Here is a 27665-nt window from a genome sequence, read left to right on the forward strand (position 1 = left end):
CATCAGCCATGTCTGCCCCAAGTGGGTGAGGAGGGCTTTGTTTGGATAATTGATCCTCGTCTTCTTCGTCAGGTTTTTTAACGAACTCGACGCATCTCCATTCTGCTACCCATACTGGTGTGACCCCTTTTAGTGACGTTGGATAGTTGCCCCTAATTTGGCGAGCGCGTTAGCTTGTGCATTGAGCCTTCTCGGAATGAGCTCAAGAGTAACCCCTTTGAATTCGGCCATTAATGATTTAGCAGTATTGAAGTAAGGCTTGATATTTTCTTTCCTTACATCATATACCCCTTTGAGCTTTCTAATCACCAACTCTGAGTCCCTGCAGACATCAAGATATTTAGGTTCATATGGCTGGCAATCTCCAAGCCTATGAGTGCTTGATATTCTGCTTCATTATGTGACTCTATCCCTGGGAGAGAGAAGGACAAAAGAACGAGGCCGTCGCGAGGGCTAGAGAACACCACTCCTGCACCACCTTTCTTGGATTGAAATGCTCTGTCAAAATGCATCCTCCATCCATGCGAAACTTCGGCATGGAAGACCTCTTCATCTGGCAAATCATCGATCAAGGGGGTACCAGCTGGTAGAGGATGTGCAGTTAGAAAGTCTGTGAGGACTTGGGCTTTGACGAATTTTTGTGGAACATATGTGATGTCGAACTCCATGAGAAGTAGTGACCATTTTGCGAGTCGGTCCGACAAGTAGGGGCGCAACAAGAGGAATTTTATAGGATCTACTCGGGAAATGAGCTGGACCGGGTGTGCAAGCAAGTAGTGTTGGAGTTTTTATACCAGGAAGATGATGGTTAGGCACATCTTTTCTATTGACAAGTAATTTCCCTCTGCTCCTTGCATTCTCCGACTTATATAGTATAAAGTCATTTCTTTCCCCTCTTCATTGTTTTCGGCTAGCAGAGCTTCAAGTGACTCATCGAGCACAGCTATATATAGAAAGAGGGGCCACCCCGGTATTTGTGCAGAAGGAACCGAGGGTTTCAGCAGATAACTTTTAATATCATCAAAGGCTGTTTGACATGCCTCATCTCATTCGAAGGGTGTGTCCTTCTTTGAGAGATGGGAAAAGGGTTGGCATCATCCAGACAGGTTAAAGATGAACCTCCACATGGCGACCAACTGGCCTTGAAGAGTTCTAAGCTCTTGCAAGTTTCTTGGCGATGGCATTTCTTGAATGGATTTAATCTTAATAGGTTCAATTTCCAAACCTCAATACTTGACAATGAATTCTAAGAATTTTCGAGATCATACATCGAAGGCGCATTTTAAGGGGTTCATTTTGAGCTGATGGAGGCAAAGTCTCTCAAAGACTTTTCCCAGATGTTGTATGTGATCGCTTCTTATGTCAGACTTGACCACGAGGTCATCCACGTAACATTCTTCTTCCTCGTGGAGCATGTCTTCAAAGACAATTGTAATAGCCCTTTGATAGGTGCCTCTAGCGTTTTGGAGACCGAAGGGCATCACCATGTAACAAAAGACCTCTTTCGAAGTTAGGAAAGCAGTGGACGCTTCGTCTTCTGAAGCCATCCTTATTTGGTAATAACCAGAATAGCCGTCCATGAAAGACAATGCTTAGCAGTTGACGGTCGAGTCAATCAGCAACTCTGTGAAGGGGAGTGGAAAATCATCTTTGGGACAAGAAAAATTTAAATCGCAGAAGTCAATACAGATCCGGATTATCCTTTTTTCTTCTTTACTGGTACAACATTAGTCAGCCATTTTGGATATTTGACTTCTCGGATGAAACATGTTGTTTTAAGCTTGTTCACTTCTGCTTCGACCCGGATTTCTAAATCTTCTCTGAATCTCCTTGACTTTTTCGTGACGGGTTTGAAGGACGAGTCGATCTCTAATTTGTGGACTGCTACCCGTGGATTGAGACCTGGCATTTCTTCGTAATTCCAGGCAAATACGTCTCGGTTAGCATTCAAAAACTAGGTGTATTTCTTCTTTTATTCAGAAGGCATAATGGCTTAGATAAAAGTGGGTCTTGGGTCAGTTTCGTCACCCAGATTTACTTCTTCTAAGTCATCAGTCGTGGCTAGGCCACCGTCTTCCAAGACTTTCGGGACTTCTTCTATCGCCTCTTCACTGAGGGGCGGCGAGTTGATAGTCTGCCCATGAGTTTTGAGCGCTTCGACTTTCACCCCACAAGTGGCGTTTCTTCTTTTGCTTCTTCGGCATCCGTGCTCATAGACTCTTGAACGACCCCGTTAATTTTTGTCATCGCATGAGGTTCTCAAGAAGTGGCTTCCTCAAAAGTAAACTCCCGAGGGGGCGGTGGCAATTCTTGTGACACTGTTACATGGGAAATTTGTTCGGTAAAGAAGGGCCATGGGGATAAGCTCGGGTGCCCTGGGCAACCAAGACCTTCCCTTTGATTATGCTGCGATGTCGTAGTTTCAAATACAACAAAGGGCGCTAGCATCCCTTTACTATCATTCAACCCTTGGTTGTTAGTCGGCTCGTAATCCATCTTTCTCAGGATTTGATGAGCCTCAGGGCTGTATAAGTCCCTTCTAAGTATGACTTCAGCATCTAGGAAAGGATTACCTCCCGGGTTTACCTGGGTAGCTATTTCCTGAGTTTTTTGGATGAAACCCGAAAAGGGGGCAGGAATGGACTCCAGGGGAGCAACCTCTATCATCTTAGCTTTTCCTTTTCTTATAGCTTCAACTTGGATAGGCAATTCTTGCACCTATTCTTTTGGCGTTATAATCAAGACTCGTTTTTTAGGCTTTTGCTAGTCGAGGGTGACAGTGCAGTTGCAAACAAGGGAGGACGGACCACTCCTTGCTTCGTGGCAAGCGATGCGAGCTTCCAACATGAGGGTTGAAAAATGTAGGGTTTTTTGGGAATCTTGCCGATGTAAATGGAAGGGGTGAGAACAATCCACCTCATCCTTCTCAATGTGTAGGACTTTAGATATTTGTAACACCCTGAGCTGATTTGTGGGACAATTGACTTGAGGAGTGAAGGAAGCATCATTCTCCTCCCTCTGGGGGACTGGAATGTGCAAAACCTTCTGGTCCACTTTTTGTTTTACTTCAATCATGCACATCATCTCAGCTTCGAGAAAGGGGATGGGGATATGTAACACCTTCATGCCATCATGAGCATGAGTGACTGTAGGTGAAAGCAGGCTCGAATTTGCAGCTTAGTTTATGTTGTGCTAACTCTGAGTTTCCACCGGCTTCCATCGACATGTGTCAAAGGGATTATCTTTCCATATCTCTTCTCTTCTTGAGAAATATGATTGACCAATTCTGTCATGTCATCTACGTCCTCATGGGTGGTTGTTGCAGTCTCTCTCAATTTTGGGTTCTTTCACAGGCAATATTGGTTCTTGGGGGCATATTGGGTTTTCAAAATAGTATTTTGGGCTAGCATAGTGTGATCCAGCATGGGGAACGGCCTTTTGTCAGCTTAGACCATGTGTTGCCTTCCATCTTGACTATACTTGAAACACTGATGAAGTGTGGATGGAACCACACCATGTTCATGTAGCCAAGAATGACTCAGAAGGATGTTTTAAGAGGTGTCTGTGTGAATAACATGGAACAACGTAGAAGCGTTCAAATCCCTGATTTTGAATTTGAGACGGATGGTATCAGTCGGCTTTCTCCTGACTGATTGAACCCTTGAACCGTTAGGCTTATAGGTTCAAGCTCCTCCACACTAACCCAATCCGGGTAAGAATTCTTCGAGGCATAAGGTTAACTTTTGATTACCCGTCCAACATGATTTGGTTAACCTGATAGGCATGCAGCTCTCCCAGTTGTAGGTCATCGTCCGAGAACGTGATAGCCAGGCAAGTGCTAAGTATTGTAGGATCTACCTCGACTTGTTCGACTTCCGTTTCATATATTCAGGGCTTGTACCAGATCCATTTAAAAGTCTTTAGACAACATGAGGGCATCATAGATACTCATGAGAGCCGACAGTTTCCTAAGATGCCCAATCACATCATAGTTGACTTTGTCGGCTTCGAGAAGGGTGGATCCTTGGTTCTCCACTGATTATAAAGGGACGGATGGTGAAGTTTTTGAAGTGGAGGGGATTGTTATAGCCATCAGGGAAGAATTGGTCGTAGTTGTGAATTTAGGTGATGCATGCTGATTAGATTGTGCAACAAAGACGGGCATAAGTGATGCAGGATGGGGTGAGAGTTGTGATGGTGTGGGAGTCTTAGCGGGGGAAGACAAGGTGCCTGAGTAAGGGACTAGTTGAGGTCCAGGGAATTTCAAGAGGACGGACAGTTTATGGACATAAGTGATCGAATCTGAATAGGGGATCAGTGGTGGTCCAAGATATTTGAGGTTTTGAACGAAGCTGGCCTCTAGTTTATTTGCAGCCTTCTTCCTGATCGCAACTGCATTTGGTCAACTGGGGCTACTGTACATCCCTGGTGAAACACCAGCACGTGGCACGCTTCATAAATCGAGGGGCTCCCCTTTTTTGAGTTCCCTAACGCTTCCGTCAAGTCTGGTTTGATGGGCCGCTGGGGCTTCATTGCTCCTATGCCTGGAGCTTGAAGGCTTTGAGACCATCGTTCAAATTGGATAGGCTCAAGATAGCCTTGGGGTCGTGTCTCTTCTATTTGTGCGTGACGGCCTTAGGGCCACAGATTAGATGGAGTGAGTCCATCTTTTTGTATTTCGACGGTGCAGTAATGATCAGTGTCATTGATGACAGGTTCCTCCCTGCTTTGCAGCGGTAGAACCTATTTTGTTTTAGTAGTTCCCTTGAGATTGGGGACCCTACTTTGGGCTCTCAGAGTGACACTTCAATCCCTTTTATCTGTTTAATTCGTGAGTTCTGGTATATCTTTCCCATAATCGAACCGGCCTCGATTTCCCTCCTGATTGGCTTGTCTTAGGGAGACGAGGGCGAAAGTGATCAAGTCTTGTAATGTATGACATCAACGAAGAAGGGAGCTCATGGCTGACATAGGAGGAATAGGCTTGTCTGGAGAAGAGGGATGCTGACTATGTGCCTTTGAGAGTATTGTGCCCCGAGCCCTACCCCGTAGGCTAGCTTGCACGTATAGAGCAGGGGGAGTAGATAGGATGGTGCTTGAAGGCAATTTCATTAAGTACCATGAGCCAAACGGCTTCGGGTTAGTGAGGAGTGCGTTTGATGCTCCTTTACCTCTTCCACTGATAGAGTCATTGGACCTGCAGGTGTGTGCGTGGCCCACAGAAGTGTTTGAAGTGGTTAGGGATCCAACCCTTGGTGAAGTGAAAGGCTGAGTACTCAAAATACTCACCTGTTTGGTTGGAGAGGCCTTAAATCCTTCCACATGCATGTGCATTGTTCTGGAAGACTTTTGATTGCCTCGAAAGTCGTGTGCTCGCTTGGTTTCAGCCTTTGGGCTGCCTCGAGCTGCTAGATTATCATGCGATGCATTAGTGGCCTGAAGACCACTTGTGGTGAGTCCGAGCCTCAAGAGACCCTAAGCAAGTGAGAACACAAGGATAAGGTGTTGCCTTTCCCATCTCGTTACAGTGATGGTTAAACCATCAGCCGCGATGTCACGACCACGCCCCTTGACCCCTATCGTACATGCCGAAGGGCGTCAGAGTATGAAATCATGACCGGAGGTGGTGAATGTCACTCAGGTGGGAGTGGCTCAACGCGATTAGAAATGAGGAATCAAAGCAAACCATGAAAGAAAAAAAAAACTCATCCACCAAACTCCAATAAAAATGAACAGAATTAAACCATATTATACATATACATTCTCCAAAAATTCTTTTACAATTATGTTCAAGGTACTACAGGTCTGACAACAAGATTACAATACTTCATCAAAACAACTTTGTGGCACTACCACCAAACACCTACTATCAAGAAGTTCCTTTGTCAAGCACCATGCTTCAATCGCCTGCCACAAATGTCCAGCTACCCGCTCTCAAGAGTCAGAAGTTATCACTCAACATAGATAAAAATAAAGGGATGAGCTAAAAGCCTAGTAAGTAGATCAGCATTATTGCATTCCGACCTATATATAAATACATTTATAGACATTTCCCCCAATTTATACAGTAGTCACAACGTGGAGTCATGCATCACAATTCTTTAGTAGTGTAAGAAGAAGTATAATTCAGATATCAGGACATCACATATTGCATAAGCTTGCATTTACTACATCTCTTATCACAATAACGAAACAGAAACTCAGACGAAACGCACAATGCACACAGGCAGAGACTAGAGTTGCCTACTCCCGAAGTAGAAGTCTCATCGATCAGGCCAAACTAATCATATAACTTGGAACTTCTACCCTCACTCAGGAGGTAAAACAATGATAAATGGGTGTCCCATTTCGTAATATCCTCATACATGCACACAATCCCCAGCGCGTTTTGAGGCTTTCGATAGGCGGTTGCCTTACAAGACACCACCTTCTCCTTATGCCTTTCAGACAAGAGGGTGTTACACTACCACTGTGTGACCCGATACGTAGTGCCTATATAGATTCAGGGGGAGCGACTCTCCCAGACATTCACATTCGCATCCCAACCCCATTCCTATCATGGGGGTCAGGGCAAGATCCTAGTTGTCGGCATTGCTTTCCTATCATAACAGTATAGATAGCACCACCAAAGGGTGACCCATTGCGTAGTGCCTTATATCAGAAGTCTCACAATATCATACATCACTACCAATGAGTGTCCCATTGTGTAGCAGTCCATATTACAATCACATCATAACAGTATCCCATTGTGTAGTGGTATATATCACAGTCATATCATAACAGTATCCCACTACCAATGGGTATCCCATTGCGTAGTGGTATATATCATAGTCATATCACACCTAATTGCAACTGTGTACATGCATACTCAAGCATTCATTCACTCATGCTTTGTTATTTTGCAGGAATTCAGGAGCATTCACAGTATCATAAGCATGCATATCCAGTGCCTCATGACATATAATTTCAATCTCTTTATGAAGGGTTTAAGCTTTATTCAGAACCATATAAATTAGTGCACAAATTTTCATGAATCATACAACAATTTGGGATTCACTACCATTTCCATCGGTGATATACATATGCGAAAGGAGGTATGGTATCCAATTCGTAAGAAATTTCAACTCAATTTCAACATCAACTTGAAATAGACATATATATCTTTCACTTAAAGGAAAATTGAAGTTATTTGACCATCATTTGGTCAGCCAAGAGCTCAGTGCAAACTGGACTACAGTCCTAAAATTTCTGCAATTCCTTACAGTAATATGTCCCCATAAATAGAGGTGTAACATCCAATCTGTATGAAATTTTGATATGGTTTCAAAACCAATTTCAAAATATTCACACATATCTTTCAAATGGAGGTAGTTTGAAAGCATTTGGACCTCGTTGACTACTTAAACACTTAGCACAATAGAAGTAACAGTCCTAGAATTCATTGAAATCTGATAACAGTGACATTCTCTCACAAATATAAGCATATCTTCCAAATCAAGAGGAATTTCAACTTAGCTTAAACACCAAAATCAAAGTATACACATATATATTTCAAATGGAGGTGGTTTTGGAGCCATTCGGATATCATTTGGTTAGTCAAATTTTATTACAAGAACATGAAATTTCCTTGGAAATTCACAGTGTAGTCATGGCACATCTCAAAGAACAATCAAAACTTCCAATTTATGGTGGTTATCAACATGAATCCTTTTTCATCTTACATTAGATACATGGGAACATCATTTCACAAATTTTCATGGCTAAGAAGAATTTCAGTGCTCATTTTGTCATGCAATTGAAGGCCTACTTTCCTGGAAAAAAAACAAGACACATGCAACCACATTTCTTTTCACAACTCACATACATGCTCAAGCTTAGTTTCATACTTAATTTCATGCTTTGATATCTAAGGACATACAAGGTGTTTGATCCACTTACATTGTATGCTATGGTGCTCCCAAATTCCTCCAAACAGTCCACTTCAAGCTCTCTAACAATGGGCACAAAAGGGGCTGAGAATTCTAAGAGTTTGGCTTACAAGAGTGAGAGAACCAGGTTTGGGAGAGAAGAGAAGGGCTTAAGTAGTCCATAGGTTGGAGGTGGCAGCCCAGATTTACCAAGTGGAAGACACAGTGGTATACAACTGGACATATGGCAGGTGTGGAAGCATGCAACAGGCAGGTGGCACCTACGGTCATCCACAGGCTCGACGGTGTCTCACATGGCAGCATAGCGCATGGCGACACTCTTTTTTTACTTCTTATTACTGTCGTGCATGCCTCATTTTTCTTTCTCCTCTTATTACTGAGCACGCTCATTGCTACGCATGCTTACTATCGTGCACGTCTTCTCTCTCTTTTCTTCTCATTGCCGCCACATGCGTTCTTCTTCTTACCTCCGCGGGTGTTCTTTTCCTGACTGCCACACTTGTTCTCCTTCTTACCATTGCGCACGTTCTTCTCCTTACCGTCGCACGCGTTCTCCTTCTCACCGCCACGCGCGTTCTTCTCTGTCATGTGCTCTCCTTTCTTTCCTTCCTTCTTCCACAGAGCACTTCACTATGCCAAGAAAATCTCAGTCCTTACACACGATGTGTGTGAATATGCGTGTGGTGGATTTGTGACCGCACAGACGGGCATAGGAGCCGACAGAGTGGGGTGTATGCAGCGATGCACTAGTTCTAGTGATGCCTTCGTGAAGCGTGGGTGGATTACCCGCTGAGACAATGGTCTTATTAAGACTCACTAGATGAAGAATATAAGTGGTATGATTAGCTTATGACTGGTGGGATACCTGCCAGTGACAGAGTGCTTATGAGAGAAGGTAGTTTCAGAGCCACCCATGTAGATGACATCAATGGATTTCCCTTTATGTCGGACGAGGAGGGAGAAGACATTTGAGTACATCTTCTCTAAATTTTCCTAGCCTGAACTAGGATGGTAGGGCCAGCCGTGCCGCTTGAGGAGTACAGGGGAGAAGCAGGATTACGAAGAGGTCACAAATATGGGGATGATGAAGCCCCCAACTTCGACAAAAAAGGAGTAAAAGGACTCCATTACAGTTTTAAAAAGAGAAAGAAGTGAGGTGTTTTTTTTATAACAGTATGAGCCAAATATAGGGTGGCTTGTCCCCAGTGGAGTAGGTGGCGTGTCCCCAGTGGAGTAGCCAGTTGGTCGGGGCCTGATTTTTCTTTGAGCGTATGGTGAGAAAAATCCTCTCTCAAACAATTGTAGAGGGCCCGCGCGCGCTATACATCTGTGAGTGTGCGCACGCGTGCTCTCCTAAGCGCGGATAGGAACCAACAAAGAGAGAGTTTTTACGATGCTGGTGCGTTTAGGCACTTATCTCGTCATTTGAGGTTCGGGGACAAGCCTGGGTGGTTTCATCCTCTTAGAACAGTTACGAAGCCCTTTACCTGTCCACCGACAAAGTTTGGACACAAACTCTCCTCAAGATTTTGACACATCGCTTGACTTTCTTGTGCAAAAAACTGCAATGTTGATTCGATGATGGCTGGCCAAAAGGATAAGAAATAGAGGGTGGCGAGAATCTCCCTATCCATGCAGACGCTATGTGCTCGGGCGATCGAAAGGGTTAGAACCCTCTTGACTATGGGCTCAGGATAACTCCTCCCGAGTGACTGGGGGAGAGAGCATATGCATCTCTGAGGACTCAACTCAACTATACAGAGAGAAAGTTAGAACGATGGTCTAAGGGTTGGAACTCTTAGGCTGACCCTGAAAGGTATTGAGTTCGAGCGTATGTGGGATAGCGGGATGCTGCAGGTTTTACTGCTTTTACGCTCGAAATGTAAAGGATAAAGAGACATGACCGTGCATTGGCCGCAAGCACAAGTCACTACGCGAGGTGAGCAAGGCTGAAGAGAGAGAGAAGAAGAAAAGAAAAGAGAGAGATCGAAGCCGCGTGATTAGGTTGGGCCAGCAGTAGTTTCTCTCTTTGAAAATTTTCTCTCTCCTCGGCGTGGGATTTAGGGTTAGAAGCAAAAGACAAGTGAAAATAAGCTTAATGCCTTTATTTCATTGATGAATGATCCGGCCCTTTTACAATTGACCTAGGCTTGTATTTATAAAGGATCCAAAAAACAGGGGGGGGATGCGCAAACTATGCCTAACTACAATTAAAAGAAATTATAATAAATTTCCATAATAAAAAATAATGACCAAAATATCCCTTAAACCTTTCATGCTAATGACAACACCGTCCCTCTTTGAGGGGCCTCGCCATTGGTAGATCTTGAAAGATTTTTTGGGAGGTTGCAGCGGTGATTCAGATGATCCATCATTGTAGTCTTGATGCTTGCTTGATTCTGAAGAGTTTAATGTCTTTTGATCGTCTTGAGGCAGACTTTTTCCCAAGAGGTGGAAATCCAGCTAGATCATGAACTATGGTCGTTATTGTAGTGCAGTCCATGGTATTCCAAGTCTTTATTTTGATTGCAAATTAAAGAGGAGACTTCCTCAGTTGTTTTGCATTAATTTTTGTCCAATTTGGTCCTTGCTTGAAGTAGTTTCTGATTTCGAGAGATCACAAGAAAAAGGGATTCCATCAACCTATCGATCTTTCTTTCTTCAACCTTGGAATCTACATTTTATCCGACCTTAGATTGAATGTAAAAGTTATACCAGCTTGTAGCCCTTTGTGATACGGTCTCATCGGACCTGTCTTTGTGATGAACCGATGTACAGATCTCAAGTTATGCTTCACGAAGTCCGAGATGTCTTTCTTCAAAAAATTTGATTTCCATGGTTTTGGGCTCGTCTTCTTTCTAGAAACACTTTGGCTCTAGGTCACATCACGATGCGTGCCATATGTCAAAATGACTAGGTCGTCGAGACCTAGCTTGTATCAGAAATTGAGCTTGTTCCGATTTCAATTGAGCAATCTGTGGGTATTTTTGTAAAAAAATCTTGAGATGTGGAGAACGCAACCTCCATGAACGGGGACTGGTTCGGTTAGGCCACATCGCAAATAGTGTACAACCTACCCATTTGGGGTAATTTGGGCCTATAATGCTCCCACTAGGTCCGATTGAGCCCAAACTTGGTCCCTAAGGGCTTTTCAACGTTCTGGATGCAATGGAAGTATTATGATATTGTTTTGAAGCCCTAAGCATAGGGCTATAGTTATAAGGTCTCCTTTTGACATGATAGAACTTTTCCAAAGGTTGCCTAGTATTAGGCTTATTCTGCAGTGTTCCCTTGGTCTGGCGGTGTCTTGGGGACTAGCAGGACCAACTCACACTAGCTCTCTCCTTATTTGCTTCAGGGATGTAAGTATGTCAAAAATGACGTACAACAACTTTCCCCGACGAATGTTGCGCTTCAAGAGAAGCGAGAAGTGCAATCATTCGGAATGAGATTTTGTCATCGAAGTTCATCTTTTCGAATCCTCACTAAGACATGTTTTTATTGCCGCTTAACAAACATTTTTTTTCTTCTCGATCACCGGCATCAGCGCGATCCTTGAGGGGTAGATCATGCTAAGCTTCCTTCTGAAGAGGGTCGATTGAAGTGGACTCTAACCATTGGGGGTCTTGTTTAAGGGCTTCATTCCCAATGCTATTGGAATCTCTTTTTTTTTGGGAGAGCGCACCAATAAGTTGCCTTATGAAGGGCTTACCATTCCCCGTCAACGATGCCTCCTTATTTGACTAGCTAGTTGGTTCCCTTTGTGGTCTTTGCCCCAATCTAGCTGGTGAGGGATTCTTGGTTCTAGGGTCAGAAATTTGATTTTTGGCTTTGGGGCCAAGAATTTTGATTTTTGAATCTAGGGTCGGGGATTTTGATTTTTGGCTCTAAGGCTAGAGATTTTGATTTTTGGCTCTAGGGCCGGGGACTTTGATTTTTGGATTGGCGCTGGGGCTGAATTATTTTTTTATTGGCATTGGGGTAGGAATTTTTTTATTGGCGCTTGGGCCAGAATTTTTTATTGGTGCTTGGGCTAGAATTTTTATTGTCGCTGGGGCTAGAATTTTTTTTTGGCACTGAGGGCAGAATTTTTTATTGGCGCTTGAGCGGAAATTTTTTGATTGGCGCTGGGGCCGAAATTTTTGATTGACACTGGGGCCGGATTTGTAGATGGCTGAAGTCATCTTTAGGGACACCTGTCAACCCTTTCGGGTTTTAATCCACGCGCCCTTTCGGGTTTTCACTTGAACTGGGTAGGAATGGTGCCACAAAATGTGGTTTTCACCGACTCCTTTTTTAGGCATTTTTACTCGTGACTTCGATGTCACGTCCGCCTTTTATTTACACTTTTACTCATGGTGCCCATGCGGGTTTTCACCATGCTCGATTTTCTTGTGTTCAGGACACTTATACTCATGGCTATATGGCTATGCTTGCCTATCAGTTTTACTGATGGTGCCCTCCCGGGTTTTCACCATGCCCATTTTTCTTCTTTCCTCTTGAAGGGGTCGTGCCTGGATCGGGCTTTCTAGGGTAGTAGACACCGTAGATGAGCTGTTGTCAGGGGGGAAGAGTGTGATAAGATTGTTTATTTCCTTCGTCTTTTTTTTTGTGTAGGTAAATTTAAGGTCGTGCCTTCGAGACTGTGTATGATTGTGTGGGGGAAGTCTATCTAGTTCTTGATAGTGATGGGTAGCTTGTTCCTCATATGTCATTCCATAGTGAAGGGCTATTCTGAGGGAAGGCAATTGAATTTCTAGAGGCAACACAACTTCATCCCCCATATCCTGAAGGAAAGGCCTTTTTTATCACAAATAACCCTTAAACCTTTTGTGCTAATGACAAGACCATCCATCTTTGAGGGGCCTCTCGCCATTGCCAGATCTTTGAGGCTTTTCTGGACGGTTTCGGCGGTGATTCAGATGATCCATCATTGTAGTCTTGATGCTTGCTTGATTACGAAGAGTTTGATGTGTTTTGATCGTCTTGAGGCAGACGTTTCCTGAGAGGTAGAAATCCGGCTAGATGATGAACTTTGGCCATTATTGTAGTGCGATACGTGGTGTTCCAAGTCTTTATTTTGAGTGTAAAGAGGAGACTTTCTCAGTTGTTTTGCACTATTTTTTGTCCGTTTTGGTCCTTACTTGAAATACTTTCCAATTTCAGGAGATCACCGGAAAAAGGGATTCCAACGACCAAGCGATCTTGCTTTCTTCAACCTTAGATCTGTGTTTTATCCAACCTTAGATTTAGTGTAAAATTCATATCATCTTGTAGCCCTTCGTGATACGGTCTCATCGAACCTGTCTTTATGATGATCCGATGTACAGATCTCGAGTTATGCTTCACGAAGTCCGAGATGTCTTTTCTTCAAAAAATCTGATTTCCATGGTTTCGGGCTCGTCTTCTTCCTAGAAAAACTTTGGCTCTAAGTCACATCACGACACGTGCCATATGTCCAAATGATCGGTTCGTCGAGACCTAGCTTGTGTTAGAATTTTAACTTGTTCTGATTTCAATCGAGCAATTTGTGGGTGTTTTTGCAAAACGATCTCAAGATGTAGAGAACGCAACCTTCATGAATGGGGACTGGTTCGGTGAGGCCACACCGCAATAGTGTACGACCAACCTTTTTGGGGTAATTTGGGATTAAAATATTTTTGGTAGGTCCGATTGAGACCAAATTTGGTCCCTAGGGGTGTTTCAATGTTCTGGATGAAATGGCATTGATCTGGCAATGTTTTGAAGCCCTAGTATAGGGTTGTAGTTGTAAGGTCTCCTTTTAGCATGATAGTACTTTTCCAAAGGTTGCCTAGTGTTAGGCTTATTCTGTAGTGTTCTTTTTGTCCGGCGGTGTTTTGGGTACCAGTAGGACCAGGTCGTCATTGGCACTCTGCAGAGATGTAAGAACGTCAAAAATGACGTACAACATATGGTTCAGGGGTTTACTAAGATAGTGTGGTCCTAAGGATTCAAGAGTATCACAGAATTTGTCAGTTTTAAAAATGGGGTGTCTACAAATGCTCCTCTTTGACACTCCCTGTCCTTTGAGGGACAAGTGAGTGACAAAGAATTAGACACTCTTTGGCGCTCCCCGTCCTTCAAGGGGCAAGTGAGTGGCAAAGATAATGCAAACATTTTAAATTTTATCTTGACGTTTCGTGGTCAGAGAGCACACCAATTGTCCCTCCAAGACATTGCGGTCCCTGCTGACCCACCTAGGGCACTTTCATCATAGGGTTTTAGCGTGCGATGTCGGTGAGTTACACAAGCTTGAAACTTGAGTTGGATTTTCTAGCCATGCCACTTAACTTAAGGGGTTTTCACATTTTCAAAGTCTTAAACCTGGCATTTTTTTTTATGCCCTTAGGGTTCCATAAGGTTTTCTATAGGTTTTCCTTGTTTAGGAAAATGTTTGCTTCATCAAATTCTAAAAAGAGAGATAAGGTGGCAACGTGGTAATCATCATATACGGGCGTCCATGCTCCTTCATTTTTAAAAGTCTTTTTAGATATTTTGAAAGCAAGGGGGAATTTTGAAATAAAACCCGGAGCTTTGAACATGTCACTATTTTAACAAAAAAAATCAAAGTTTTTTGAAAATACAAGACATATAATAAAAATTTTGAAATGAGAAATATATTTTGAAAAACAAATTTTCGTTAGCAGTTTTAGCTCCTGCCACCATAGAGCCCTCTAAGCAGTTTAACGTCATGTAATGATGGACATGGTCGTTGGCAATTATACTCATACAACCATGAAGTGTATTTTAAAAAGAAAAGTTTTGAAATGAAATTTTTAAGATTTTTTTCTTTTAAAATTGTGGGTTTCATAGTTTAACCACTTGTGACCCCTTTGGTGGACCCTATATGAGCATGTCAGGTCCTTGCTTGAATCCTCAAGACGAGGAATCATCAAGTATTTCTTTATCTTCAAACCTCAGCTCTTGTATTTCTATTCAAATGAGAGTTCTCTAGAGGTTTCGAGCAAAACATAGTCTTGAAAATACAAGATACTACCCCTGGGTGTTTAGAATCTCTTTGGATTTTCGATTTCATTCCTCCACCATTTACCTTCCAAAGTCCAGATGATCGAGGTCCTTAACAATGTTCCATCAGGTTAAGGCTCATTGATTTTTCTTTTGACATCATTCTGACTCCTAAAGAAGGAAGAGAAGATGTTTAGAGAGAAAAGACTTTGCAGAATAGAGGGAAAGGAGAGAACTTCTTCTTTTTCATCACCCTGGGGTCTCTTTCAGGTGTTCAGCCCGATAGCCCTTTTTTTCAACACTTGGGATTCCTTTAGGATTTTAAACCCAACGGATTTTTTTTTTTTTTTTTTTTTTTTGCATTGCCTCGGGGTTCCTTTCAGGTGTTTAGCCTGGTTGCCTTGTTTCCAATGTTTGGAGTTCCTTTCGGATTTTCAACCCAATGGATTTTTATTTATTTATTTTTAAAGAATAAAATGATGACAAAGGATGAGGAGGAGGAAGAAGAAGAGTCAATGGTGTTTGTTTTTTTTAGCATTTTGCTTTAAGACTATGTAAGAATTTGATCATCTTTCCCTTATCTAGGTGACAGAGAGGTTCTAAAATCAATCATCCTCTTATTTCTTTGGCATCTAATATTTCTTTGACAATGATTGTCAAGTTCCCCTGGGATTTATCCTTTGAATTGCCCCACTTGAACCTTGATTTTGGGACTAAGAATCACTCTTAGTATCCTAAGCCCTCAATATTTCTCATGGATGGACAAGCTCATTAGGTCCTCGCCGTTAATGAGATAATTTGTGTTACTCATTAGGCGTTAATGCCTTTTAAAGTTTGAGACTTGAATGCCCCATTTGGTTTTTTACAACGGGTGAGTGATCACCCAACTCATTTTTACTTGTCTCTTTCATTTTAAATTTTGTGTTTCTTTTCAGGAGTTAATTTCGCAGTAGGCTCCTTCTTAGCGTTTAAGCTCGAGTGAGACTCTCACACAAGAAGAGTGACTAAGTTAACATTGGATGACCTTATGGCCCGTTGGGAGTTAACAAACAAGGGCTCAATCTCATTAATTGCTCATGTTGTGCCCTCTTCGTGAGAGGAGATTGCCCATATTAAGTAGTTTGATAGGGTTGCCCCTCTAGGGATTTCTGTTCTGTTAGGAATTTGTTCTTCATGAGATGAACTTTTTTGATATGGCGGTGCCCCAGTTATTGAAATTGTGCTCCTGCCCCACTTAAGCTCTAGAAATTCCTCCTCTTTAAGAGATGACCCAATTCGATCTTCAACATTTTGTTCTTCATCCTAGATAGGCAAATCATCCACACTATCTTGTGAAGGTGGCCCCCCCTTATAATTTCTAAAGGTTCGAGCTCTTTCAACTCTAGTGGCGGCATCAAATATTTTGGAATAGTCAAATCGGGGCTCTTTGTTTTTCCATCATCTATAACTGGGTTCATCTCAAAGGGTGACTCAATTAAATCTTCTAAGCTTGGCTCATCATCCCATATAGGTAGGTTGGAGAGGAAGTCTAGTGAAGGTGGCCCAGGTAGGCCTCTTAAGAGTTTTAAAAGATCAGCTTCCTTTGGTTTTTAAGGAAATAAGTTTTCTTCAAGAATTTGTTCCACTATTTCCTTAAGAGTAATAATTCCAAAACGAGGGGATTCTTCACCTTCGTGAACTTGGAGTCCATTAGCTTCGGAGCCTTGGTTGAGCTTATGCTTGATTCCATTTTGCTTCTGCAAGTTTTATTCATTGTCACACATGTGTGAATCATTTATTATGTTACTTTGAAAGTACAGGTTGAAGGGATCATCTGTCCTAGTTTGATTCTCGATGATGGGGACTTCTTGTGCCACTTTTGATACTGCATCTTGAAGTGGAATTCCACATGTGATGAGCCCTTTCTCTTGCCCTTTTTTGGGTTATGGGCTTGGAGTTAAGGTTATCCTCATTACTTTGATCTTGAAGATCCTTAGTCGTTAACTCATGGGTGAGCTTATACTCGTTTTGTTCTTCATCTACTAGAATTTTCAATTGATTTCTTCTTGTGCTTCAAGGCTATTGTGGATGTTTTTTGGGTTTTGGTGTAGTTTGTTATTCTTTTGAGTTAATTAGGTTGACATCAGAACTATTTGTCGAGACATCTAGAGTTTATGTTTTTTCTCTACCATCAGCCTCTTTTTTTTTTACACTTATCGTGTCGTTATCAATGAGGTCATGAACTCTATGCCTGAAAGCTCGGCATTCTTCAATGTTATGAGCATAAATTTGATGCCAATCACACCATAAAGATGTATCACCTCCATGGAAGGGAGGAATCCTGACTACTGCAGGAAATTATATGAGCCTTGCCTTAAGCAACTTCTTAGTGACATTGGTCATAGGCTCATTAATGGGAGTGTACTCCCTTGGTGTGGAAGTCTGCATCCTCCATGTGGTAGAGTAATTTTTAGTCATTTTTTGCGAATGGTTTGCACAATGGTTGCCTTTCTTGATCATGTTCACCTCTCCTTCTTGAGAGGGTTCTTCATCGGTCGAGTTATTAAAGACTACGACGTCATCCTCCTCAATCGTTCATAACGCGCTCCTCTTTCAAGCATAATGCAAACGAGTAAGGTACCATCTCATTGTTGAAGAAGGTGACATATTCTGAAGTCATGTTCTCTAATGTCATGACTACCTTCGCAGATTCAAGGAGTGGGGTTTCGACGACTCGCATAGCGGCCTCTCTGAATCTTGTTATAAATTCAAAAGGAGACTCGCTCGAATTTTATTTGGTGGATGTTAATTCACCAAGGGTAATAGGTTTTAGCCTTGCCCCACAATTAAAGGAAACAAATTGCTTGAACATTTCGTCAGGAGTTGCTTAAGGGTTATCCTTCATGAATATCTCGTACCACATCAGGGGCTCTTCTGATAAGCCATGCGAGAAAATGGCCTTAAGTTTGGGTAGGTCTCGCAATGAATGGACCATTACTAAATAGGCGTTAATGTGTGCCTCAAGATCCTCATTCCCAAAAAAATTGTTTCTGAATTGTGGCATCACAAACCCTACTGGTAGATCTTCTAGGTGTCCTATAGTTTTTTATACATAAGCTTTAGGAGCTGAGAAATCTCATATTCTCATTTTCTCTAAAGAGTCTTGAAGGCATTTCATATGGGTGAATTGAGTCGTTGTTATAACAATGACCTGGCTCGGCTGCATGGTTAGTTGAACCTGGATTTGTGATATGTGGTTTGTATAGACTGGCTGTTGTGCCCATGTAGCAGGTTTCCCCAAGAATTGAGCCTGGGGAGTGTGTTGAACTTGGTATGCTGGTTGTCGACATATAGACTCACCTGAGTTGAATTGGGTCAAAGGAGACCCATCTCTCGGAGCTTGAACTACATGGTCATGCAAGAAGGCCTGCATGATAGGATCACCACTTGACTGAGATGGACAACTCGAGCTGCTACGATGACTAGACCTCTGACCTTGAGGAGTGAGGTCCATCTGTCCTTGACCTTGACTAGATGATCAGACCTAAGGTTGGGATATTCTCTTGTCTCAACGCTGGACCGGACGAGTGAAGGGAGTCCATAACTATTGCCAGATCGAGTCTGCCCCTAGGTAGCCTTGAGCTCGAGTGAGGACTAGAGTTAAACCCCTTGGCCCTTAGTCAATTAGATTGGCAGGCTAGCACCCCTAAGATTATCTTAGTTTGAGCCAATAGGTTGGGTATGCCTTATAGCTTGAACTTCTGACCTAACCTGTTTGGATTCACTATGTTGGATGGTGTACCCGCAATATGCATGCACCCTAGGATTGTCTTGATACTTGGTTAGGTCAAAACTCTAACTTTTACTAGTGTGGGATTGCTTGAGTAGACTTTCCCTAATTGTGTGTGAATCCTCTTGTCCCCTGACTAGCTGATTACTGATACTAGAATGCGAGGCTTCTAATTGAACATCGGGGTTAACCCGGTTGGGATTGGTTGACTCAGGGATCTACTCCTAACTCTTGGCATGTCGATGGATGTAAGGCTAACCCCCGTGTCCTAGAGGATTGCTCAGGCCTAACTCCTCAATTGTTCAGGGTGTTACGGACCCTGCTAACCTGTTGGCCTATGGCTTCTAAATCATGGCCCTAAGGGTTACCAATTGGGCGGCACAGACCACTAGGTATGGTCCCATGTGGTTTGAGACTCGGCTCACTAATACGAGTAATATAGATATGTGAGGGAGCATTATGATGGTGCCTCTCAGACTGATTAGGTCCCCTAGATCTAAACTGGGCTGGAGCTGCAGAGTTATACCTCATTCTGGTTTGATCATGGGCCATGACTCCTAGACTTGTACTAAACTACAAGGTTAGACTTAGCTTGGACATGGACCTAGACTAGGCTTTGCTTGAGCCTCAATGGACCTAGTTGGATTAAGACTCGAACGTGGCTAAACCTAGACAGAAAACAGTTTAAACTGAGGCCTAGACCAAGTGTGAGCCTTGTTTGGGCTTAGGTTTGAACCCTAAACTAAGTTAAACATAGTTTAGGTCTAAGGGAAACTTTGAATCTAGACATAATCTAGGACCTAATCAGATGGATCTTGCTAGACTCGATGGGTTTTAGTTTGAACTTTGAGATAAGATGAACCTAGTCTAGTTCAAGAGGCAACTCTATACTTAGACTAGGCTAGGACCTAGACTAGAGTCTAGACTAGATGGGTATGAGTCTTGGCTCGAATTGAGAGGGGGCTAGGTTCGGACCTAGGTGCAAGGCTGGGCACAAGCCTAGACTTAACCCAAAAGGTTTAAAATTTAGACCAAATGTGGACCCGAAGTAAGGTTTAGGTGAGATTTGGTGTGAGCTTAGTTCGAACCTGGCCTAGATCAGGTACAAGCCTGGACTTCAACCCATAAGGTTTCAGCTCGGACTAGAAGTGGATCTAGACTGAGATCTAAGACTAATCAATTGTAATAAGCAAAAAAAACACTCAAAAAATTCGCCCTAAACTGTGGTTAGACTAGGTCTGAGTGGGTTCCTAACTATTGAAATGCGGTTAGGCTGAGTAGGTCCCCAAGTAGGTCCTGACCACCTGTTAAAGGAATCAATCAGGTCCTACTATGTGTGGAGTTGCTTTAAGGCTCAGGATTACAAAGGGGAGCTCATAGATTAAGTTACGCAAACCTCAACCGCCTCGGCTCTCAAGTCTAGGTTCCCATCACGACGTTAATATCCCAAAATTTTATTGGTTTCCCGAGCTTCCCCGGTCCGTTGTGTGCAGGAAGTGTGTAAAGAAGCATGCGAGTGAAAAGAAAGTGGCAAGCAAGCAAACACACAAGAAAGAACGTGTAAGCATTTGGCATATCATGTCAAGTGATGTGTGCTTCGAGTCGGAATTCAATCGACTGAGAGCACAGTTCAAGTGTAGGGGTGAGCAACCCCTAAGAACGTATACAGTCAATAAAAGTGGAACCAGGCAAAGCCCATACCTAGTTGAGCACTCCTCGAGTCGAGGGTGACTCGATTAGGACACAATTAAAGATGGAGTGCAGGTGACCCTCGAAAGTTTATCCTCTTTTTCTTTTCTTTTTTATTTTTTCTATTTTTTTTTATGATTAACAAAGAGAAGCGACAAATGTTGAATCACAAGGAAAGAAATGAAAAGAAAATTTTTTTTTTTTACAAAATATTTTTATTTTTATTTTTATTTTTATTTTTTAAAAAAGAAGATGCCTTAAAAGTGAGTTTTTTTTAAGTGAAGATTATCTTTTTTCTTTTTCTTTTTTGTGAAAATGAAATGACCTAGAAAAAGAAACTTTTGTAGCAAAAGTGATTATTATTTTTTTAAAACCAAATAAGCTTTAAAAGTTGGTTTTTTTTTTTCTTGCAAAGTAAAATTTCTTCTTTCATAAATGAGAAAGGCCTTAAAAAAAAAATTTAAAAGAAAAATTGCCTTTAAAAGGTTTTTTATTTTTTTTGAAACAAAGATTCCAAAAAAATTTGTTGATTTTTTTTTTCTTAGGAAAGTGCTTTTTTATTTTAAAATAAAAATGGCTAGAGATACCTCCTTTTTTTTAAAACACCCACTTCTTCTTCTTCTTCTTTTTGTGTTTGGAGAAAGAATGGCCTTACAAAAATAAAAACAACTTTTTCACAACAACTAACCCTTTTTCTTTTTTCTTTTGCAAAAGTGATTTGTTTTTTTGCTTTTTTGTTTTTTTTTTTTTCGTTTGAAGTAAATAGATTTTTTTTTGTTTTTTGTTTTTGGCAATGACAAAGACCTAAAAACAAGTTACTTTCCTTAAACTTCGTTTTAACTAAGAAAAGAAGGAAAATAGAACAAATAAAGGCCAAAACAAATTTTTTGGAAAGCAAAATTGCCTCAAAAGTGATTTTTTTTTTAACTCAAGTGCTAAATTACAAGAGAAGAAATTAATCTGTTTTTTAATCTAAAAAATCCCTTTTTAATCTAAAAAAATCATTTTTCATAATCTAAAAAAAGCAAATTTATTTATTTAGTTTCACAAAATATTAAGTGAGATGAATACACAAGGAGAAACATGAGGTTTTTTGGAAATTTCCAACCAATAACAAAACAAACAAGACCGCCTGAATACAAGCAAAGTAATGAACGGAAAGACCAAAACCTTAAGCAAGTTGGAGTAATTAAGAGAGAAAAAACAATCAAGGTGTTATGTCTAGGGGTCTTCGAGTGCCCCTTTTTTTTAATTAATTTTTCTTTTCCTTTCAAAACTTGCTCCTCGAAAGAAGATCATGGTATATTTTTATTTTTATTTTCTTTTTCTTTTTTTGTGTACAGATCTAACTTGAAATGCCCAACGGTGGGCGCCAAACTGTTTACGATGCAAATCAAATAGATCTCTAGAGGAAGATCCATCATATCTAATTACCACAAACTGATTTTAAAAGTGAGTGATAAAGATTAGGGAAAATCAAATTCTGTTATGAGGCCAGATCTATTAAAAAACGAATAGATCAGCTCTCAAATAAATGGTAGAGCCATTATATATATATATATATATATATATATATATATATATATATATATATATATATATATATATATATATATATATATATATATATATATATATATATATATATATTGAATGAATAAGAATAAAAACCTAGATCTAACAAAATAATTGAAAAATAAAGGAAAAGATGATGAGAAGAATACCTGGCCGGGCCAGTTTGCCCGACAAGTCCGAGGCTTAGAGGCCTCACCCGTATTAGGACTTGCAGAGTTTACGTCATGCATCCTATTTGTCTCTTTTCAGGTTTTAACCAAGCTTTGGCTTGGTTGAATTAGAGTTTTGTTGATCTAGTCTAAAAGTTGGTTTCAGAGGGGCTAGGCCTTAAGATTGCATCTCTATATCTAGGTTTTATTATGGTTTTCTTCTTAGGCTCTCTCTAACACTTAGATTGGGTTCACAAAGTCCAACCCAAATGGGTGTGTAATTCAAAGGGAGCCCAAATATGACCAAAATTAGCAGTTGTGTTTTTGTGATATTGCCTACAAAAAATCAGGTAAAAATAAGTTGTTTTGCTATTTTTACTTGATTTATTACTAAAATAATGGTCTTGTAGGATTCTGGATCACATCATAGGGATCATAGATTATGATGGTCTTCCGTTCGGGGGTTTACTGGGATAATACGATCCTAAGGATTCAAGACTATCACAGAATTCTCCAGTTTAAAAATGGGTGCTTACACTAATTCAGCCTGCCTAATCAAGGAAATATTATCCGATCTGCAAAATAAATAAATAAAGTATTACCATTTCACAATAACCAATATCTTAGCTAGGTACCATAAAGTGACATATGACAAATCTCATAGTTAACGACCAATCTCACACTATCAACGCAATGGAAAACAATAGTAGCTTTGATCCATACTTTTAAAGGTGAAAGCACCTTTCAAAATTTGGGGTCAATCAAATCGGAAAAATCGTGGGAAAAAAGGAGGCTCGGAATCACAAGATGTAACTCAAATCAAGAGGGCACGACGTGGAGATAATTCAATATTGTCTCCCTTAGAAAACCTCCATAATAATCCATCAATTACGTGACCTAATTTACTAACTTGGATCCCAAAATATTGGGAAACTTTCAATCAATTAAATATTGTAAAACTTAATGAAAACTCCCTCCAAAATCAATACAACCAACCACAGATCATAGCCTTTAATATATATATCAACCTTAGATGAAAAACTCTTCATGAAAAACTAGGAGATAGGAATACCTTGATATAAATGGTGTTTTATAACCATGGATTGCTTCAATGTTGAAGGATATTGATGAAGATCTCACTCAATTTGAAAACAATGAAGCTTTATGATCAACCTCCAACTTGATGGGGCTTCAATTGAGCTTTAATGGAGCTCAATTCTACTTTTTCTCACTAAGATCATTGAGATCTACTCATTTCATCACATTTTATCTCACTAAAACTCACTTTAACACACTAGAGGAGAGAGAGAAAGAGGCTTGGGGCAGGCCACTTTTAGAGAGAGAATTGGGTTTATCAAAGTGAAGAGGTGTGGGTTCTATATAGGGTCATGTATAGAGATGCTTCTGGATGTGTAAATCATGATCATTCATGTCAATCATCTATGGTATAAAGAAAGACTTGACCCTAGCCACTTATGCACAATCGTGCTATCTTGATGAGTGGAAGAGATTTAAACATCATTATCCTCTTTTCAACTATAATTCACTCCAAATTTCTCTTTTATAAAAATGTTTATGTTCAATTCACTTATTCAACTTAGAAATCATAATTAGGGGCTTGCCCTTATGGCAGTTTGACACATTTTATTGAAATAATTTGACATTGAATTTCCCTCCATTTTTGGTGAGCATGTAATCACATGGTGCCACATAAGATAGGTCGTTATGCGCACAATTACACATGTCCTTAGAGTTTCAACCATAATATTAAACCTGATGCCATTTTTAGAAGGTTTCCCCTATATGTACTCAACCAAATATCACAGAAAAGTCAAAACACCCAAAATCATTTTAAATTTTTCATAAATTCACTAAAAATCACATCATAAAACACCTTAATATAACAAATTAGCAAATGACAAGGGGGTCCCATTGGGGTTTGACGATCACACCCCCAAGTGGCCTCCACGTGGGGCTAATATGCATGCTCCATGGGCCCACATGGACACCCATTGGCCATTTGGGTGTCTCATGTGAGTCCTTTGGGTATGTCCTTATGTGTTATTTTGACAAAACAAATTTAGAATATCATATTTTTGGCTCAAAAAAATTCAGAAAAATATTCAAAATTTTCTAAAAATTCTCCAAAGCATTTTTATCAAAATGAACATTCTAAAACCTTCTAAAAAATATTTACAAGGAAAATTAGTATCATATGTAGCTGAATTTGGTATTAAAGTACTCGACTCTGCTAGACCCAAAATCTAAAGTTACTTGCTCAAAATGAACCAACAAACATATGACTCATAGTGCTAATTGTGGGCTCATATTTGGCTTATCAAAATTAAATATATGTGTGACTCAAAATTTTCAAGTTGTAGTAGATTCCAGGTGGGTGCGGGTTTACTCTCTTGGCCCATGTGCATATCTCTTCACAGTGAATCATCTAAAAGAGCAATTTTCCATTTGCAACTATTCACACACATGGTATGAGATTATCACTTATATCAGGGATTTAGGCTAATGTCCTCTTTAAGTCGTAACTTCCTCATACATGATTAAAACACACACATAAACATCATGCTCATATCTTAATCAATCGCATACACATACAATGCCGTAGCCATCACAATATTACCAAGTATAAAATAATAACTTACCCTGACTAGAGACAACCCTCAATCCTCTCAATGCCTTTCACACGTATAAATCACCTCATGACTTTTGGGGTTCCATGACTCTTGATTCAAATGTGCCAAAATCCTAGAGACGTATCTTTTTTTTACTCTCATTGAAGTTAAGAGCTAAGAAAATATCAGAGCTTTAGGGCCTTGAATGGCCATAACTCCAACATGCACCATATAAAGTGGAAGGTTAGGTAAGAGAAGGGGTCTACGCCTCTCTCTAGACTCTCTCTACTTCTCTTTCTCTAATTTTCTCTCTAAAGCTTTCAATTAGCCACACGTTGGGGTTTCTCTTCACTCCAAAAGTGCCTTAATGTTTGAGCGTTAATGGGTATTTATAGAGAGTGAGTTAGGGTATAGTTTGGCTTTTGTAATAGATTGAATTTAGACCTGCATCAAAGGCTTAAAAACATTCAAGATCATAGCTATAAAAGTTCTCACTGCGAAGGCCTTCACTTTTGAGTGTGAAGGCCTCAAAAGGCTACAATTCCAACGAAAAGGACTTTGATAGAGTCATTGACCATATTACAGGCATGTACTAAGAATGAATTTCTAATTATATAAGAATCTTGAAGGAGTCCAAATGAAAAAATTTCTCATAAACACTTTGAGATAAAAGGCTTACGTCTATGTCACTTGACATTGATGAATCTAGCTCATTCCACAAGGCTTGAATTTTTCTATAATGAATCAGTGGATATTTGGTACAAAAGATAAGCTTAGTTCCATGGAGCATAATTAAGTTTGTGAATTTGTAGATTTGCCACCTAACAGATGACCCAGTTGAAACAAGTGAGTCTTAAAAATCAAGAGGAAGATAATTATAAAGCCCGATTAATAGCAAAATGGTTATTCCAAGTTGAGGAGTTGACTACAAAGAAACAATCTCCCTGGTAGTAAGAATGACCTCGATTTGTTTAATCCTAATTGTCCTCCCATATTTGGATCCAAAGCTCTTTCAAATGCATGTGACGACTGATTTGTAACTGATGGCTTGATAGAAGATATCAATATGGAGCAAACTAAAGGTTTTGTAGGCCCTAGTCTTAAACAGGAAGTATGTAAACTCAAGATGTCCTTACATGTCTCATGCAATTATTAAAGATAGTGGTATACCACATTCCCCATAGCCATAGTGACTTGTGGTTTTGAAATGATTTTAGAAGACCACTATGTATATATATCAAGAAGTACAAAAAAAACATCCAGATATTATTTTTGTATGTTGACGTTATTTTGATGGTTGAGAACAATATGGAACAACTCATTGCCACAAAGGAATGGTTGTCTTCTAAATTTGAGATGAAGGATATGGGTGAGGTAAATTACCTATTCAATGTTAAGATATGACCACTCTCAGAGGTTTCTTACTTTGTCACAAGAACTATACATTTAAAGGATTCTTAAATAATTTTGTACACAAGACTCAAGGCCCATAGAATAACAATGCTTACTCTATTGTCACGATACAAAACATATATTAGGAGTATACAATAAAACAACAACTATATTAAACACAAGAAGTACATTAGCAAACAACAAGAATGGGACCCAAGGTATGGAAATATTATTAGAATGAAGAAAACCATAACAACCTTCAGTACATGAATGCAGTTAACTCAAACATAAAAACCAAAAAATTAAAGTAGTGGTCCATCAGGGATGTTCAGGTTGACATAATATTTAAATTGGCGTACCTAAGATCATGCAGCTTGTAGAAGCTAGGGAAGGACATCAAGGATGTTTAGGTTGATGCATGGATGTAACTGTAGGGGCTTAAATGGCAACATATCACATGATTGCAAGATGCCTATAATCTGCATGGTGTGAACTCCGATGCAATTTTTATGTGATCCAGCATGATATATGATTCATACCACATGTGTTCTAATCCTGACCAAAATACCCACACATATAAAAAGATGATCACCATTCCTTTTTGCCATCGTGAGATGCTAGTTAGTATGTGAGCAATGGTTCACTCATATACCTTAGACTATATTAGGAAAATTTGCTTTGATCATTCATTTTGGCAATACTCACTTAGGATCAAATATAAGACTAGTCTAGGATATTGCTAAGACGATGATCAGGTCAAAGTAGAATAATGTGTGTCATAAGGGAAGACCATTTGACACCACACTCGTTTTGGTACTACAAAGAAATAGTACACATTATGTTCACATTGACGTAGGCTCCTGAGGTATTTATTGAGAACTTAGCCTTGTATGGTAAAATCGGGTCTAGGGCAGGTAAAGCTATATTTATTTTCCCTTTTACAAGTATTAGAGAGATGACGCATTCTATGCCAATTGGTTGGAAACTTCGCATGATTATCTTTACTAGAAAGTTTGCTCTTTAGGTTGCGCGATGCATTTTATCTTCATATGAAAAGAATACTCACAAAATGATATTGAACAAGAACTCTTATTTAAGTATGTAAAAATTTGACACACATAATGAGTGGGAGATATAGGTATGAGTTGCGTCCCTAATGAGAGGATGCATCTAATCGTTAACTATATCCTCTTCATGAGTGTTGGTACGTGTGGCCATGGGGCCTTTAAACGTGCAATATTTCTCTCTTTCATAATTTAATACTTATCACTAAAAAAGTGAGGCTTCTTAGAGAGAGAAAGCATCATTATTTAACGGCTAGAAAGTAACCACCCACTTCTCAGGATTACAGGGCCACGTTTTCTCAGATATTTCAGGAGGAAGCCGAACGTTGGAGAACGGCCTCCTCCATCATTCTTTAAGAAGGGTTTCATGGCCATGGAGAGGTACATAGAAATTTACAGAGTTCTCACAGTTCTGATAAAAGTCTGATCTTTGTGATCGATAGTCTAAAGACACTGCCCTTAATGCTAGGAGTGGGTCCATC

At 40.3% G+C, this 27665-nt stretch overlaps 1 long non-coding RNA gene across 1 annotated transcript; it reads right to left on the bottom strand.

The window, feature by feature from the left end:
• Nucleotides 1-5729: 5729 nt before the first annotated feature.
• On the bottom strand, nt 5730-23492 carry LOC148780502 (uncharacterized). Its single transcript, XR_016041689.1, has 2 exons — nt 23170-23492; nt 5730-5924 (listed from the first exon to the last, which is right to left on the bottom strand). It is a non-coding gene; the product is annotated as an uncharacterized LOC148780502 (long non-coding RNA).
• Nucleotides 23493-27665: the final 4173 nt, after the last annotated feature.

This window comes from Amborella trichopoda, chromosome 9 (genome assembly GCF_054954075.1).
Source record: "Amborella trichopoda isolate Santa Cruz 75 chromosome 9, AtrichopodaSantaCruz75HAP2 v2.0, whole genome shotgun sequence".
Taxonomy (NCBI): Eukaryota; Viridiplantae; Streptophyta; class Magnoliopsida; order Amborellales; family Amborellaceae; genus Amborella; species Amborella trichopoda.